Here is a 19,205-nt window from a genome sequence, read left to right on the forward strand (position 1 = left end):
AAATAAAAACCTTAGTGTGACCAATTCACTGGAATTGTGATACAAGGAATTACAATAATAATAATAATCTGTAGGTAAACAATTGTTGGAAAAATTACTTGTGTCATGCACAAAGTAGATTTTGCCCCACTCTAACCAACTCTAGTTTGTTAACAAGAAATTTGTGGAGTGGTTGAAAAATGAGTTTTAATGACTTTTAATGACTTAATGACTAAGTGTATGTAAACTTCCAACTTCAACTGTATATGGATGAGCAATGACAGAGCGGCATAGGCAAGATGCAATAGATGGTATGAAATACATTATGTACATATGAGAATGAGTGATGCAAGAAATGTAAGCATTATTAAAGTGGCATTATTAAAATGACTAGTGATCAGTTTATTAAAGGGGCCAATGATTTCAAGTCTGTATGTAGGCAGCAGCCACTCAATGTTAGTGGTGGCTGTTTAACAGTCTGATGGCCTTGATATAGAAGCTGTTTTTTAGTCTCTCGGTCCCTGCTTTGATGCACCTGTACTGACCTCACCTTCTGGATGATAGCGGGGTGAACAGGCAGTGGCTCGGGTGGTTGTTGTCCTTGATGATCTTTATGGCCTTCCTGTGAAATCGGGTGGTGTAGGTTTCCTGGAGGGCAGGTAGTTTGCCTCCGGTGATTCGTTGTGCAGACCTCACTACCCACTGGAGAGCCTTACGGTTGTGGGCGGAGCAGTTGCCGTACCAGGCGGTGATAGAGCCCAACAGGATGCTCTCGGTTGTGCATCTCTAAAAGTTTGTGAGAGCTTTCTTCAGCCTCCTGAGGTTGAAGAGGCACTGCTGCACCTTCTTCACCACGCTGTCTGTGTGGGTGGATCAATTCAGTTTGTCCGTGATGTGTACGCCGAGGAACTTAACTTACTACCCTCTCCACTACTGTCCCGTTGATGTGGATAGGGGGGTGCTCCCTCTGCTGTTTCCTGAAGTCCACGATCATCTCCTTTGTTTTGTTTTGTTGACGTTGAGTTATTTTCCTGACACCACACTCTGAGGGCCCTCACCTCCTCCCTGTAGGCCGTCTCGTTGTTGTTGGTAATCAAGCCTATCACTGTAGTGTTGTCTACAAACTTGATGTTTGAGTTGGAGGCGTGCATGGCCACGCAGGCGTCGTTGAACAGGGAGTACAGGAAAGGGCTCAGAATGCACCCTTGTGGGGCCCCAGTGTTGAGGATCAGCGGGGTGGAGATGTTACCTACCCTCACCACCTGGGGGGCAGCCCGTCAGGAAGTCCAGTACCCAGTTGCACAGGGCGGGTTGAGACCCAGGGTCTGGAGCTTGATGATGAGTTGGAGGGTACTATGGCGTTAAATGCTGAGCTGTAGTCAATGAACAGCATTCTCACATAGGTATTCCTCTTGTCCAGATGGGTTAGGGCAGTGTGCAGTGTGGTTGCGATTGCGTCATCTGTGGACCCATTGGGGCGGTAAGCAAATTGGAGTCGGTCTAGGGTGTCAGGTAGGGTGGAATTGATATGGTCCTTGACTAGTCTCTCAAAGCACTTCATGATGACGGAAGTGAGTGCTACGGGGCAGTAGGCGTTTAGCTCAGTTACCTCTCCGCGCACCTCCCCACTCTGCAACAGTACGTCACCAGTCCAACTCACTCAACTCGCATCCTGGACCAGTGTTATGACAATGTTATAAGTACGCATACAAGGCAGTGTGCATTGCACCTATCGGGAAATGAGACCATTACTTTATCCATCTCCTACCGAGATAAAGGCAGCAGGTGAAACGCGAAAAACACATTCAGGGGACAGAGGAGAGTAGGGAGGAGCTCAAAGATTGCTTTGACGTCACAGACTGGGGGGTGTTCTGGCAGGGATCCCCACGAGTTGACAGACCGTATTATGTCACACATCCAGTTCTGTGAGGATACTGTCAATAACACAAAAACTGTCAAAATATTTCCTAACAACAAGCCCTGGGTGTCTTAGGACTTGAAATGTGTCTCAATGAAAGGAAGTTTGCATTCCTGAAAGGAGATACTGAAAATGAATTCAGGTCAAAAATGTGGAAAGCAAAAAACAACTTCAAGGATAAAGTGGAACAGAGGTTCTGTACAGGCAATCCAAGACAGGCATGGGAAGGGCTCACTGCAATGATGGGATGAGAAGGGAAACGAGAGAACAATAAAATTGTAGACTGTTCATTCTTTGTAAAAGAACTAAACTGTTTTTATGGAAGATTTGACTCTGTCTATTTTAAAGACGAATGTATACAAATATGTGAGACATCCCCAAATCCTCTACTGTCCAGATAACAGAGAACGAGGTGGCCTCATGCTTGTCAAATATTAAGCCACACAAAGTGCCGGGCTCAGACAGACTACGGGGCAAAGTACTGAAGGTCTGCGCCGACCAGCTCAAGGGAGTCTTCACACGACTGTACTCCTGGAAGGTGTTGACGTCAGGGGCCTAAGACGTCACCAAATGACTTTCGACCTGTGGCCCTCACGCCCCTTCTGGCCAAATGCATGGAAAGGGTTGTTAGTAAGCATCTTACCTTTTCCATTGCAGATCAACTGGACCTGAGCATGATACCCTGACCTTGGTGAACATGGTGGCTAGTCACCTTCAACATGCAAAATCCTATGCACACATTTTATATATTGATTTTAGTTCAGCTTTCAATGCAATGCAAACACACACACTGCTGAAACGACAACTGGACCTGAATGTCAATGAAGGCCTCGCATGTTGGATCAAGGACTTTTTAATTGACGCCCACAGAGGGTCCTCATGAACGGGGTCCTCTCTGATGAACTGACCCTGAACACAGGGCGCCCCAGGGGTGTGTCCTTTCCCTGTTGTTGTTCACTATCTACACTAATGAGATGAAGATCCAAGGAAACAATGTGAGGCTTTTTAAGTACGTGGATGACATGGCTCTGGTAGAACTCTTTTTTTAAAGATGCTACGTCAGATGGGGACAGCTACTTTAAACAGACCAACAACCTTCAAGAAAAAAAAAGACAAAGGAGCTGATCATCAATGGCAACAACTTACCAATGTCCCAACTACTCTTTCTGAAAGACCAACCAGTGGAGGTGGTTGAGTGTTTCAAATTGTGACACAAATCGATAACAAGCTGAGGTTTACAGAGAATGCAGACTGTATTTTTTTAAAGCAAGCCAGCGCCTGTTTTTAATCAGGAAATTGAAGGGGTTTGGGGTCAGCAGCTTGGTGGAGAGCATCCTCACGTTCAATATGACAGTCTGGTATGGTAATCTGAGCATGAGGAGCTAAAGCAAACTGACCAGAATAGTAAATACAGCTAGCAAAATAATTGGTTGACCACAGGCGCATTTGAGCAGTCTGTTCCACAAGGCAACAAAAAGAAGGCACTGGCTGTTTGAGAGGCTTCCCTCTGGCCCGCGCTACAGAATGCCCATGGCCCAGAAGAACATGTTCAAACATTGTTTTTTTTCTTATGCTGTTGGACTACTAAATGCAAACTAAATTGTGTCGGTGTATGTAGTTCTCTATCCAGTGCAGTTGGGACAGCGGTCGGTTGTGAGTGAATGTTTTAATGTCTTCTATGTTTTTAGTTTATGCAACATGATGGACTGACTGGTTTAAATGTGTATGATGTGAGAATGTATGTGTATGTGATCCGTTTAAGGGACGGTGATGCCAAAGAAAAATGTCCATTCTGGATGGACAATAAAGTTTTATTCTATTCTATTGAATACGTTAGTCCATATTTACATTTCGTCAGCCAACAAGATGATTAGGCTCAACAAACAGCAAAAGCACCAGCCTATGTCAATTTACTCATCACCCATAGTACAAAAGTTGCCCTTTCTATTGGTCAACTTGTCCTTCTGTGCGAGAAAGAACCCTAATCCAAACATAGTCTGGGACAGTTGTTGGATGCGACAGATCCCAAATTAATACAAACACTCGCATCAAAAAAATGTTTGAAAGCAATGAGGCTGATGCAACAGTTCAGAACGTTTAGCTTCACATGTTGATAAACTATTTAGGCTATTTCTTCACATTATAAGCGCAGCAATGCGCACACGTGTGAAAGTGTGAATGTTCCAAAATTCAATCAATTAACAATCCAACACCTTTCTCAAAAGTGACCACAAATGTGATTATGCATGTAATGCTTTATCATAAAGGTGTTTATGGTTTTTAATGGTGAAAACTACCTTCCCCTATCTTGCGTCGCCTATGTATGCCAGTTTGGCTCTACACCAGTTATAAAGCAGATTAATGTGCTTCATTTTAAGAAGTTCTTTGGCCACTTTAGTTGTGATACAAACCTGATCAAAACATATAGGTCTATGGGCTAGGTTACATGAGGTGTTCGACTATGATTTTAAAAAGTTGCACAAAAAAAAGGAACGTGCTGTTTCTTGCTTTACTGCACACTTTGGGCATAATTCACAAGTGATAGGTTAATATTGTCACCCACGGAATATTCTTAATTTAATATTGTCTTTACATATACTAAATAATATATGTGTAAATTAGTTTTTATTTAGAATGGACCATTATAATGCACCTGTCGTAGAAAAGGGGAATGTATGCGTTTCCTGTCCTGTTGTAAAGTGAAGCAATGTGCTTAATATTAGGAAAGTTGAGAAAATATATAATAGGCCTAGCTTGTAGAAAGCTGATGGGATCCTCCTATTTTTTAATAGAGGCCATCAAAACTGTTTTCTCACGCAATTAATTACTTAATCATCCAATGTTGAACAAGCTGAGCCTGGGCCTAAGTCATGCAATAAACTCTTCTTTTGGTTGGGGATGTGAAAGGTGATATGGTCAATTGCCAAGAAACTGAAGATCTCGTACAACACTGTGTGCTACTCCCTTCACAGAACAGCGCAAACTGAAAGAGGAGTACTGAAAGAAGCAGACAGGTTAATGTCGATGCACAGTTTTCTTGTTAAGTGGTGGCTCTGATGCAGCAGCAAGGTCTGGTTAGTAAAGCTAGAGTACGTTGTGTTTTCTCCCCGTCAACACCATACAATCCACAAAGCCTATAGAAATATTGCACAACATGAGCTCTCATGAAGTGTTTGATTTGATGTTCGATTACATTTTCATTGATGTCAGTGATTAGAGGGACAATAGAGGGCTGTTAGCCAACTTTCGGAGTTAGAAAGCTTGGTAGGCTACTAATGACCATCAGCAGCATCAGAGCTTGGAGAAGCCTAGTTACTGTGACTAAATGGTCACTTGGAATTTGACTGTGGTGATTTTATTTATTTGTTATTTAACCAGGCAAGTCAGTTAAAAATAAATTCTTATTTACAATGACGGCCTAGGAACAGTGGGTTAACTGGCTTGTTCAGGGTCAGAACGACAGATTTTTACATTGTCAGCTCAGGGATTCAATCTAGCAACCTTTCGGTTACAACACTCGAACCACTACATTTACATTACATTACATTTAAGTCATTTAGCAGACGCTCTTATCCAGAGCGACTTACAAATTGGTGCATTCACCTTATGACATCCAGTGGGACAGTCACTTAACAATAGTGCATCTAAAACTTAGGGGGGGGGGGTGGGGTGAGAGGGATTACTTATCCTATCCTAGGTATTCCTTAAAGAGGTGGGGTTTCAGGTGTCTCCGGAAGGTGGTGATTGACTCCGCTGTCCTGGCGTCGTGAGGGAGTTTGTTCCACCATTGGGGGGGCCAGGGCAGCGAACAGTTTTGACTGGGCTGAGCGGGAGCTGTACTTCCTCAGTGGTAGGGAGGCGAGCAGGCCAGAGGTGGATGAACGCAGTGCCCTTGTTTGGGTGTAGGGCCTGATCAGAGCCTGGAGGTACTGAGGTGCCGTTCCCCTCACAGCTCCGTAGGCAAGCACCATGGTCTTGTAGCGGATGCGAGCTTCAACTGGAAGCCAGTGGAGAGAACGGAGGAGCGGGGTGACGTGAGAGAACTTGGGAAGGTTGAACACCAGACGGGCTGCGGCGTTCTGGATGAGTTGAAGGGGTTTAATGGCACAGGCAGGGAGCCCAGCCAACAGCGAGTTGCAGTAATCCAGACGGGAGATGACAAGTGCCTGGATTAGGACCTGCGCCGCTTCCTGTGTGAGGCAGGGTCGTACTCTGCGGATGTTGTAGAGCATGAACCTACAGGAACGGGCCACCGCCTTGATGTTGGTTGAGAACGACAGGGTGTTGTCAGGATCACGCCAAGGTTCTTGGCGCTCTGGGAGGAGGACACAATGGAGTTGTCAACCGTGATGGCGAGATCATGGAACGGGCAGTCCTTCCCCGGGAGGAAGAGCAGCTCCGTCTTGCCGAGGTTCAGCTTGAGGTGGTGATCCGTCATCCACACTGATATGTCTGCCAGACATGCAGAGATGCGATTCGCCACCTGGTCATCAGAAGGGGGAAAGGAGAAGATTAATTGTGTGTCGTCTGCATAGCAATGATAAGAGAGACCATGTGAGGTTATGACAGAGCCAAGTGACTTGGTGTATAGCGAGAATAGGAGAGGGCCAAGAACAGAGCCCTGGGGACACCAGTGGTGAGAGCGCGTGGTGAGGAGACAGATTCTCGCCACGCCACCTGGTAGGAGCGACCTGTCAGGTAGGACGCAATCCAAGCGTGGGCCGCGCCGGAGATGCCCAACTCGGAGAGGGTGGAGAGGAGGATCTGATGGTTCACAGTATCGAAGGCAGCCGATAGATCTAGAAGGATGAGAGCAGAGGAGAGAGAGTTAGCTTTAGCAGTGCGGAGCGCCTCCGTGATACAGAGGAGAGCAGTCTCAGTTGAATGACTAGTCTTGAAACCTGACTGATTTGGATCAAGAAGGTCATTCAGAGAGAGATAGCGGGAGAGCTGGCCAAGGACGGCACGTTCAAGAGTTTTGGAGAGAAAAGAAAGAAGGGATACTGGTCTGTAATTGTTGACATCGGAGGGATCGAGTGTAGGTTTTTTCAGAAGGGGTGCAACTCTCGCTCTCTTGAAGACGGAAGGGACGTAGCCAGCGGTCAGGGATGAGTTGATGAGCGAGGTGAGGTAAGGGAGAAGGTCTCCGGAAATGGTCTGGAGAAGAGAGGAGGGGATAGGGAGAAAGAGGTCAGAGCACAGGGTAGGGCAGTGTGAGCAGAACCAGCGGTGTCGTTTGACTTAGCAAACGAGGATCGGATGTCGTCGACCTTCTTTTCAAAATGGTTGACGAAGTCATCTGCAGAGAGGGAGGAGGGGGGAGGGGGCGGAGGATTCAGGAGGGAGGAGAAGGTGGCAAAGAGCTTCCTAGGGTTAGAGGCAGATGCTTGGAATTTAGCGTGGTAGAAAGTGGCTTTAGCAGCAGAGACAGAGGAGGAAAATGTAGAGAGGAGGGAGTGAAAGGATGCCAGGTCCGCAGGGAGGCGAGTTTTCCTCCATTTCCGCTCGGCTGCCCGGAGCCCTGTTCTGTGAGCTCGCAATGAGTCATCGAGCCACGGAGCGGGAGGGGAGGACCGAGCCGGCCTGGAGGATAGGGGACATAGAGAGTCAAGGGATGCAGAGAGGGAGGAGAGGAGGGTTGAGGAGGCAGAATCAGGAGATAGGTGGGAGAAGGTTTGAGCGGAGGGAAGAGATGATAGGATGGAAGAGGAGAGAGTAGCGGGGGAGAGAGAGCGAAGGTTGGGACGGCGCGATACCATCCGAGTAGGGGCAGTGTGGGAGGTGTTGGATGAGAGCGAGAGGGAAAAGGATACAAGGCAGTGGTCGGAGACTTGGAGGGGAGTTGCAATGAGGTTAGTGGAAGAACAGTATCTAGTAAAGATGAGGTCGAGCGTATTGCCTGCCTTGTGAGTAGGGGGAAGGTGAGAGGGTGAGGTCAAAAGAGGAGAGGAGTGGAAAGAAGGAGGCAGAGAGGAAAGAGTCAAAGGTAGACGTGGGGAGGTTAAAGTCGCCCAGAACTGTGAGAGGTGAGCCGTCCTCAGGAAAGGAGCTTATCAAGGCATCAAGCTCATTGATGAACTCTCCGAGGAACCTGGAGGGCGATAAATGATAAGGATGTTAAGCTTGAAAGGGCTAGTAACTGTGACAGCATGGAATTCAAAGGAGGCGATAGACAGATAGGTAAGGGGAGAAAGAGAGAATGACCACTTGGGAGAGATGAGGATCCCGGTGCCACCACCCCGCTGACCAGACGCTCTCGGGGTGTGCGAGAACACGTGGGCGGACGAAGAGAGAGCAGTAGGAGTAGCAGTGTTGTCTGTGGTGATCCATGTTTCCGTCAGTGCCAAGAAGTCGAGGGACTGGAGGGAGGCATAGGCTGAGATGAACTCTGCCTTGTTGACCGCAGATTGGCAGTTCCAGAGGCTACCGGAGACCTGGAACTCCACGTGGGTCGTGCGCGCTGGGACCACCAGAGTAGGGTGGCCGCGGCCACGCGGTGAGGAGCGTTTGTATGGTCTGTGCAGAGAGGAGAGAACAGGGATAAACAGACACATAGTTGACAGGCTACAGAAGAGGCTACGCTAATGCAAAGGAGATTGGAATGACAAGTGGACTACACGTCTCGAATGTTCAGAAAGTTAAGCTACGTAGCAAGAATCATATTGACTAAAATGATACAGTACTGCTGAAGTAGGCCAGCTGGCAGTGGGTGCGTTGTTGACACTACACTAATCAAGTCGTTCCGTTGAGTGTAATAGTTTCTGCAGTGTTGCTATTCGGGGCTAGCAGGCTAGCTAGCAGTGTTGTTTACGTTACGTTGCGTTAAAAGAACGACAATAGATGGCTAGCGAACCTAGAAAATCGCTCTAGACTACACAATTATCTTTGATACAAAGACGGCTATGTAGCTAGCTAAGTAGCTAGCTACGATCAAACAAATCAAACCGTTGTACTGTAATGAAATGAAGTGAAAATGTGATACAACCTGTGAATGCGACCGGGTAGTTGAGTTCTATACAGAAGACGTTGGCTAGCGTTGGCTAGCTAGCAGAGTCACCTACGTTAAGGACGACAAATAGCTGGCTAGCTAACCTCGGTAAATTAAGATAATCACTCTAAGACTACACACTCTAAACCTAAACAACACAATTATCTAGGATACGATGATACGAAGACAGCAAAGACAGCTATGTAGCTAGCTAACACTAAACTAATCAAGTCGTTCAGTTGAGTGTAATAGTTTCTCCAGTGCAGCTAATCAGTGGACGTTAGCTAGCTGGCTAGTGAAGACTACGTTAGGACGGCGAAATACGATAATTACGCAATTATCTTTGATACAAAGACGGCTATGTAGCTAGCTGAGAAGAAATTGCTAAGATAAGACAAATCAAACCGTTGTGATATAATGAAATATAATGAAAAAGTTATACTACCCGTGGGAGCGAAGTGCAGATGCGACCACTCGCTCCAACCGGAACCGGATGTCAAGAGGCTACCTACCTACCTGCCACCCCTACAAATGACTTGTGACCGCCGGTGTGGTGGTAAAACAGTCACCGTAACAGCCCTAGCCATGGGATGTTTTTTTCCACACTGTCAATGCCATTGAAACTATTTCTTTGAAGTTTTTCAATACATTTTAATATTTGTAGCTACTTTAAGTAAATACCTGCAGTCAACTTGTGCAATACGTTAGGAGTTGAAGCAGATCGCGTTCTTCATTTCACTTTATTTTACATTATGAAGCTTACTGTAGTTCCCCAGTGTGTACAGGGCTCCGGGCAGCCGAGCGGAAATGGAGGAAAACTCGCCTCCCTGCAGACCTGGCATCCTTTCACTCCCTCCTCTCTACATTTTCCTCCTCTGTCTCTGCTGCGAAAGCCACTTTCTACCACGCTAAATTCCAAGCATCTGCCTCTAACCCTAGGAAGCTCTTTGCCACCTTCTCCTCCCTCCTGAATCCTCCTCCCCCTCCCCCCCCTCCTCCCTCTCTGCAGATGACTTCGTCAACCATTTTGAAAAGAAGGTCGAAGACATCCGATCCTCGTTTGCTAAGTCAAACGACACCGCTGGTTCTGCTCACACTGCCCTACCCTGTGCTCTGACCTCTTTCTCCCCTCTATCTCCAAATGAAATCTCGCGTCTTGTGACGGCCGGCCGCCCAACAACCTGCCCGCTTGACCCTATCCCCTCCTCTCTTCTCCAGACCATTTCCGGAGACCTTCTCCCTTACCTCACCTCGCTCATCAACTCATCCCTGACCGCTGGCTACGTCCCTTCCGTCTTCAAGAGAGCGAGAGTTGCACCCCTTCTGAAAAAACCTACACTCGATCCCTCCGATGTCAACAATTACAGACCAGTATCCCTTCTTTCTTTTCTCTCCAAAACTCTTGAACGTGCCGTCCTTGGCCAGCTCTCCCGCTATCTCTCTCTGAATGACCTTCTTGATCCAAATCAGTCAGGTTTCAAGACTAGTCATTCAACTGAGACTGCTCTCCTCTGTATCACGGAGGCGCTCCGCACTGCTAAAGCTAACTCTCTCTCCTCTGCTCTCATCCTTCTATATCTATCGGCTGCCTTCGATACTGTGAACCATCAGATCCTCCTCTCCACCCTCTCCGAGTTGGGCATCTCCGGCGCGGCCCACGCTTGGATTGCGTCCTACCTGACAGGTCGCTCCTACCAGGTGGCGTGGCGAGAATCTGTCTCCTCACCACGCGCTCTCACCACTGGTGTCCCCCAGGGCTCTGTTCTAGGCCCTCTCCTATTCTCGCTATACACCAAGTCACTTGGCTCTGTCATAACCTCACATGGTCTCTCCTATCATTGCTATGCAGACGACACACAATTAATCTTCTCCTTTCCCCCTTCTGATGACCAGGTGGCGAATCGCATCTCTGCATGTCTGGCAGATATATCAGTGTGGATGACGGATCACCACCTCAAGCTGAACCTCGGCAAGACGGAGCTGCTCTTCCTCCCGGGAAGGACTGCCCGTTCCATGATCTCGCCATCACGGTTGACAACTCCATTGTGTCCTCCTCCCAGAGCGCCAAGAACCTTGGCGTGATCCTGGACAACACCCTGTCGTTCTCAACCAACATCAAGGCGGTGGCCCGTTCCTGTAGGTTCATGCTCTACAACATCCGCAGAGTACGACCCTGCCTCACACAGGAAGCGGCGCAGGTCCTAATCCAGGCACTTGTCATCTCCCGTCTGGATTACTGCAACTCGCTGTTGGCTGGGCTCCCTGCCTGTGCCATTAAACCCCTTCAACTCATCCAGAACGCCGCAGCCCGTCTGGTGTTCAACCTTCCCAAGTTCTCTCACGTCACCCGCTCCTCCGTTCTCTCCACTGGCTTCCAGTTGAAGCTCGCATCCGCTACAAGACCATGGTGCTTGCCTACGGAGCTGTGAGGGGAACGGCACCTCAGTACCTCCAGGCTCTGATCAGGCCCTACACCCAAACAAGGGCACTGCGTTCATCCACCTCTGGCCTGCTCGCCTCCCTACCACTGAGGAAGTACAGCTCCCGCTCAGCCCAGTCAAAACTGTTCGCTGCTCTGGCCCCCAATGGTGGAACAAACTCCCTCACGACGCCAGGACAGCGGAGTCAATCACCACCTTCCGGAGACACCTGAAACCCCACCTCTTTAAGGAATACCTAGGATAGGATAAGTAATCCCTCTCACCCCCCTTTAAGATTTAGATGCACTATTGTAAAGTGACTGTTCCACTGGATGTCATAAGGTGAATGCACCAATTTGTAAGTCGCTCTGGATAAGAGCGTCTGCTAAATGACTTAAATGTAAATGTAAATATTGACAGGGGTCGCATTTTATATTGTAAGTCAAGTGTTTTTTTGATTCATTAGAGTAATCAGGGTGTGCAACTATAGAAATAATGTAGCCAGCTACATTTCCTAATATTTGGCTTAAAGTTAATCTCACATTTTACCAGAGAAAGTAGGCTGGGTACTCTGAGAAATGTACCAGAGAAAAGTAACTACACATCAGTCACAGCGTTGTCTGCTGATAGAATGCTGTTCATGAACTCACATCCGAGTGGAGTGGTGCAACTGAAGAACAAAATGTGTCTGATGCCGAGCAGAAATTACAATAAGAAACATTTTAGATCTGTGTTTACAAAACGCAGCAAGAGATTCCGCATTAACACAAGCCTTAAGATTAACTTGATAGTTATCTAAGTAAGTTACTGAATTAATAAGGTGACAGGGCTTCATATTGTGTAAGCTTTCTGCCGTGTTTGAGAGGTCAAAGCCCTTTGGATGAGTTATCTGTACAGCTGCCACTGATATCTTTTGATTTCCTTTTTTTGGTTTTTTTTCTCCTCCCTTCTTGGCTCGTTTGCTCCTACCCCAACTTCTCAGAGCAGAAAAGTCCGGCCCATTGCCCTAGCGACTCCAGACTCCACACAGAAACAGGGTATACACACTTTGCTTCAGAGTGGGGCGGCAGGGTAGCCTAGTGGTTAGAACGTTGGACTACTATCCGGAAGGTTGCAAGTTCAAACCCCTGAGCTGACAAGGTACAAATCTGTCGTTCTGCCCCTGAACAGGCAATTAATCCACTGTTCCTAGGCAGTCATTGAAAATAATAATTGTTTCTTAACTGACTTGCCTAGTTAAATAAAAAGAGTCAGCACTGGTCTTCAGACAAGCATGTGCCAAAACTTTGTTCATTTGCACAATGTCTCTCGTTCACATATGCTTGTAAATGTCCAAACTCAACAAAAATTATATTCGGTAGCTCCTATCTATAGATGTATAACTTTATGAGCTGGATTGCCTGTCTTTGCAATTTGTTTATTTTCTTCTGCATATTTAGCTAGTAGCCTCTGTGGTAATTCGCTATTACTTGTGCTAATGTTGTTAGCATTCTAATACACACAATAGTATTTTTGGTGCCCCCTTGTGTACTAATCTGGTAATACCTTAAATCTCTGGCTAAGAGAAGGACGGTATGACCATATGAAAATCTGGATACCGCCCAACCCTAGTTTCACATGGCCTTTCCTTCCCACTGAGAGAGAGGTGGAGGGGTTGGAAGGACGGAGGGGTAGAGGGATGCAGGGGATGGAAGAGGGTAGCAGAGAGGGCCCTTTTATCATCCAAGCAACTGTAATTGTCAGGGGTCAATCTAGCTTCAGTGGCCCTTACACTATTTTTATCTCTTTCTTTTAAGGGGCAATGTAAAGGGATAAAGTAAACAGAGGCATTTTCCAAGGTGCACAGAGGTGGGTGTGTTAGTTGTGCTTCTAGAAAATGAATGCTGGGACTGTGGCCTAGTACTGCATATAGCTGAGTTTTAACATTTTATTTTTGGGTTGAACTGTTCCTTCTGTTCTCTGCAGAAAAGTAAAGTAGGGCACTAACCAAAGCATTTGATCTACATAGAAACCCTGAAAAAGGGAACAAAATGGCCACTTTTTCATTCCATTAGCTGCAGGGCTGTGCACAGTCCCTTTTGGGGGGCATATGCTCAACCCAACAATCAAAAAAACACTCAAACGCTGTCACAGACTCGTCAAGCAATTATTACAAGAGGAGAATGCATCACAATCTGATGAGTAAAGTATTTTGCTAAACTATTTTGAAGTGGAAATGCTGCACTTATTAATAATGACCAACACTATTTCAGTTAAAATAGACGATTGTAAGAAACACTGTAGCCTACAATTACTATTTCCAACCCAACTCCATTTGTTGCCATGCACAAACAATCACTGTGCAATTGTAGCCTGTCATTACAGCCATAAACGGTTATGCATTTTCTAAGTGCAAGATAGGCTACAGAAATAAACTTTGTTTTATACCTGCATGTGGGGCTGAAAGTCATTCATGTAAGCAGCCAATTTCAACTAGGGATATATCATGTCACTTCTCTGGATTCCAAAGCAAGCAAAATCATATGGCCTATTGGTAACGGAGGTTGCAGGATTGGATGGAAAGCATGTTCTGTCTGCATCACCCCATCAGCCTGCCAGCAGTATGCTCATTGCCAGCGAGGTAGTGACAAAAACTTGAATCTCAAACTAACGATAGCAACGCCACAGCTAGCGAGATTAGCATTAGCTCTGAGAGCACTGACGACAGTTCAACACGGTTCCTCTCCGCAGCCACTTCCAATTCTTCTGAGATGCTTGCTACTCTCCTCCGGGAAGTTCAAGATGGTAAAAAAGGACTTTCACTAAAAATGTACAAGAAATCGTCTGAACTTCATTCTTCCTTTGACGGCCTGAAATCCTCCCTGAATGATCTGCTTTTGAGAGCAACTGAGGCTGAGTTGCACATCAGCACCATTCAAGATACCATCACATGTCATGACCAGGTGATCAAACAGCTGCAGAAAGACTAGTCCTATCTCAAAAACAAGGTGGACTAGATGGAGAACCAGAGCAGAGGTAGCAACATCCATGTGGTGGGATTGAAGGATGACAGCAAGGGCCGTGATCCCATCGTTTCTTCACTAAGTGGATCCCTGATGTCTTGGGCATAAACAACTTCACCAAGCCACTAGAAATCGAACGCACCCACAGAACCTTGATGCCAAAACCCACACCAGATAAACCCACACGGTTCCTCTATTTCCAGGACAGGGAGAAGATACTGTGACTTGAAAGAGCCAAAGGGGACATCACCGTTGCTGGCAAGAGGGTCCATCTTTTCCCGGATATGAGCGTGGATCTCGCAAGTCGTCGCAAGCAGTTCACTCCAACCACCACAGACCTGAAGGAGAAGAATATTACTGACTACCTCATTCACCCCGCGTGGATGAAAGTTCAGTACAATAGCCGAAGCCATCTCTTCGACACGCCGAGAGAAGAACTGAACCGAGTTTGAATTACAAAGGTCTATCGGTGGGATTTGACGCAGTTATTGGATTTCTCTTGTTTTTGCTGTCCTGGGACTGAACTGCTAATGTCTATTTTGAATTTGGATGTGATTACCCCACGATTCGGCCGCTACAGGTGAGTGGGACTGTTACTGAGTTTTATTACACTCGTTATTATGGGACATTTACGGGACAGCATATTTTGGTTTTGATATTGACTGGGCGACGCAAAATCAGTAGGCCTGGGCCTACTGCTTTTTCCCTCATTTATGTTTCTCTTCTTCTCCTGAAAAGAGACTCAAGCGGCCCTTATTGTTGACAGTAAAATATTCAGCATAGAACGCTCGTAGATTTTAGTTTATGTCAAAGTTTAGCTAGTAAGAGCAAGATGGAAAGCGAGCAACAATGTATCTCTACAAATGTTTTAGTCCAACTATCGGGTTGGGTTTTTTCTATGGTAAATGTTGTTTCCTTCCTAAAGAGACACATGGCGCCGGAGGAGATGGCCGCCGTTTTACGGTCTCCTAACCAATTGTGCTATTATGTGGGGGTTTTTCTTCGCGATACCTGAAGAACCTCTATAAACTCAATTTGGCCAGCTTGTTGCCAAAGGTGGAGGGTAACCTGTGTAAATGGAAGGACTTGCCACTTGTTTTACTGCATAGAATTCATGTAATTCAAATGAATGTCCTGCCCAGATTTCCATATTTGTTTAAATCTCTCCCAATCCCTGTACCCGCAGCATTAATTTTCTCTCTCAACAAGCTGACTAGACACTTTATCTGGCACAGTAAAATGCCTAGGGGTTAGCCGGGACAAACTGACCCTTGATTACGGTCAAGGGGGCTTAAACCTCCCCAATTTTAGAATGTATTACTTGGTTGTGCACTCTAGACTATGGCCCTTCCCCCTCATGGTTGAACATCGAAAGGTTTCAGATTTGGCAGATTTGTTTTACAAATGGGACATGAAGTCTATAAAAACTATCACAGACAACCCTTTAATTATACATTCCGTCCTGACTTGGTTTAAACTGCATGAGCTGTTCAGACGAGAGGGATTAATTCCCCTTAAACCCCTCTATGGAACAATAGATTGCTTCCCATGTTTCTCCAGAACAGTAACTTTAGATCATGGCCTGATAAGGGTATTACTCTTCTGAAACATTGTTATGAGGAGGGAATTCCTATGTCCTTTGAACTGCTGCAACAGCAATACCACTTGTCTAACAAGGACTCCTTTAGTTACCTACAACCTCATTTTATCAGGGTGAATCTCAAGGGCCAGTGGAACCTACCAAAGATGTCACCTATCGAACAACTCTGCCATGTGGACCAACCACTGTCCAAGACCATTTCCTATGTTGACGATCTATGTATGTCAGGATTACCTCTGCCTGGGTTAGATAAACCTTGAATTAGATGGAAAAAAATATCTGGGTATCAATCTTGATGAGGGGTTATGGAGTGACCTATGCAGGGATGGTGTTACATCCACATTGAACTCCAGATACAGACTGATCCAGTTTAATTTCCTCCATCAGCTCTATATCACCCCATCTAGACCTTCACAAGTTCCACCCTGGTATCTCCGTCCTATTTTTTTTTTAGATGAACAGTAGATAAAGGAACATTCCTCCATTCAACTTGGCAGTGTTCAAAACTACAGTTTCTGGCAAGGGTATGTGATGCCATATCCTCAATCCATGGGGTTGCGTTCCCCTTAGACCCAGAGGTTTGTTTACTGGGTAACTTTACTAATTCCTATCTTTAAAAAAAGCAGAAATATTACTAGCAATTGCCAAAACATGTATTGCTTTGAAATGGAAAGCAGATACCCCGCTGCCAATTGGAATGTGACTATCCAAAGTTAATAGTTGTATCCCACTGGAGAAAATGACTTATTCGTTGAGGGACAAGTCAAGAGACATTTTACAGAATTTGGCAACCCTTTATTGATTTTATGGAGAATCTCCCCTCACATCTCATTGATTGCATCACTGTTTGATCCTCATCTAATTTTTCACACTTAATGTGCAATATGTAGCCTCCTGCATGTGACTGTGTGAGCCAATGTCCCATTTATTTTTTTATTTTATAAACATTTTGTAGGTTCGTTGTCTTGTAAGGTTATTGTCACATTGTTATATTGTTGTCAAATGTCTTTTGAAAATATCAACGTTTTTATATATTTTTCATTTTTGAGTAAATTATACCACCACCGAAAAGGGGCATTTGCTACGACGTAGGTAGATGAGGCATGGCAACAGTCCTCTTACCCATCCTCCTTAGGGGGAGTGTACCAGCTTAATGGAGGATATCCTGTTGAGCACAAGAGGTGTAGGCCGCCTCCTCCACCCACCCAGCCCTCTCAGGCTACTTTTGGAAATATGACCAGGCTTAGCAAAGGCAGATTGGATTTAATCACATTATCAGTCACGTAATGTGGTTGAATTTAACTCCACATGTAAAACTTGTAAAGTTGTATTTCTGAGAATTGATTTCATTGTTTTTAATGTAACCTTGCTACATCTGTGCACGTGCCTGATTTAGCTGCCACCTGCTAAGAAGACGGGGCCGGTAGAGAAATAGCCTGTGTTTGTGATGTTTGTGTATGGAGATTGTGTTTCCCACAGTCAATTATTATTCTTATACAGAAACACAGAGGCCCCAGTTCTAGGCTGCAGGGTGCTGCTTATCAATCTCCATGAAGACCGTGGGGTTGAAACATTTCCCCTGGACTTTAAAGTAATAAATCTGATGCTGTTAAGCCAGCCTTGGAAAATGAATGAATACACGGCGAGAGAATACAGTAATAGCTCCAGCTTTGAACTGCGCCAGGAAGTACAACACAGCGTCAAAGAGACAACCAGTTATTTTGAAGATGAACTGAACTAAGCTTGTTCCGCAATTTTAAAATCACAGTTCTCTCCCTGGAATAAAATAAACGCTGTGGATTTCCAATAGCAGTCTGTGTGTCCGTATCAAATCTTATAGGCAGCTATCCAAGACAAACATCAACTCAGAAATGATGGATATCTGCATTTCCGCCATAACATTTCCACCATGGATTAAAAAGAAGTCCTTCGACTAGGAACTACGTCTGCTTAACCTATTCCTCCTTTCTAATTTGGAGTGCATGATCCATTGGCCGTTGAAGGTTTAAAAATATATATATAAAAATAACAGGATGCGCAACCGGAAAAATAAACATGACTATCGAGCTAAATCTATTCCTCTGATATGTGAGCCAGTCTTGCATTAGTGGCAGTAGATTGAGCACCTCCTCCATAGTGAGTGACAGCCCTCAGGAGAAGGGTACAGCAGGTGTATTAATGGGTAGGAGGATCGATCGGGAATATGAAATGTGTATGGCTAAATCAGCCCTGAGGCCAGAACCTACTGCTGTATGGAGCCCCCCAGACATTCACCCTCTCTCTGAGATAATCACGACTGGTAGTCTTTCTATATACCAGCAGAGCAGATCCCCAACCCCGCCCTCGACCTCCAAGAAAGCATCATGCATTTCAGTTATTTCTGTTTTGTTGCAATCACGGTGTTAGTTTTACAAATCTGGCCTGGTTTTCCACTAGTGATAGAACTTAAGCTTTTACGAGTGTTGGCATGTTATGATATGTGATAAATCAAAACTAGTTTTTTTTTTGTAAATTATGAGGAACATAAACGCCTGTCTCTTGAATCAAGTAATGTAGCAGCAGTATACCATGGCTGTAGAACCTCTTGGTAAATACCACCACGGCTCACCACGATGAGTGAAAGGAGGAGACAGAGAGAAAGATCGATTCCCACTGGGCACACACTGGTTGAATCAACATTGTTTCCATGTAATTGCAATGAAACTACGCTGAACCCGCGTGGAATAGACATGGAATTGACGTCTACGCCCAGTGATTTGGGATGCCACTCAGGTGATTTAAAGGAAGGCATCGCAACTACTGTAGGTGAATGATGACTCTGTGGTTGCCCTCAGTGTGTTGGTGCAACTTGGACCAGAGGAGCATAAACAAAAGGCAGAGGCACACAGTTGGATTAAATAGAGACTACGTGACAGTTTTGTATTGTTATATACTGATGCTTACCAACTCACTGTTTGCTGTTGATTGGGTAGTTATCAGGAAGCACAAGTCCTGTTTCCTCATTAAATGATGTGTGGCGTAAGAACACTGAATTCATGCATTAACATGTTGAAGGGTTACCCAGTTGGTTCTTAATATATAATAATGGCGAAGGAAAGTATTCAGATAAAGCAAGCTGCTGAAAGTTCCTAAAACAGTGATTTCTTGTTTAGTCAGATTCTGAGTAGCTGGGCTGATTCTCGGATCCAGCCATTTCATGGCTATATTGGACAGGCAGTGATAAAGGCCACCTCTGGAGGAACATGACCATTTACATAGTCACATTAAGACTGTCAGAAACATCTGTATCTGAACAGTT

The 19,205-nt window shown here is 45.5% G+C and overlaps 1 protein-coding gene across 2 annotated transcripts in view; it reads left to right on the forward strand.

Annotated features, from left to right (window-relative positions):
• Positions 1-19,205, forward strand: part of LOC124007330 (microtubule-associated protein 1B-like) — a 63,946-nt gene that overhangs the window by 22,633 nt on the left and 22,108 nt on the right. The window lies entirely within an intron of this gene.

This window comes from Oncorhynchus gorbuscha, linkage group LG20, assembly GCF_021184085.1.
Source record: "Oncorhynchus gorbuscha isolate QuinsamMale2020 ecotype Even-year linkage group LG20, OgorEven_v1.0, whole genome shotgun sequence".
NCBI classification, from domain to species: Eukaryota; Metazoa; Chordata; class Actinopteri; order Salmoniformes; family Salmonidae; genus Oncorhynchus; species Oncorhynchus gorbuscha.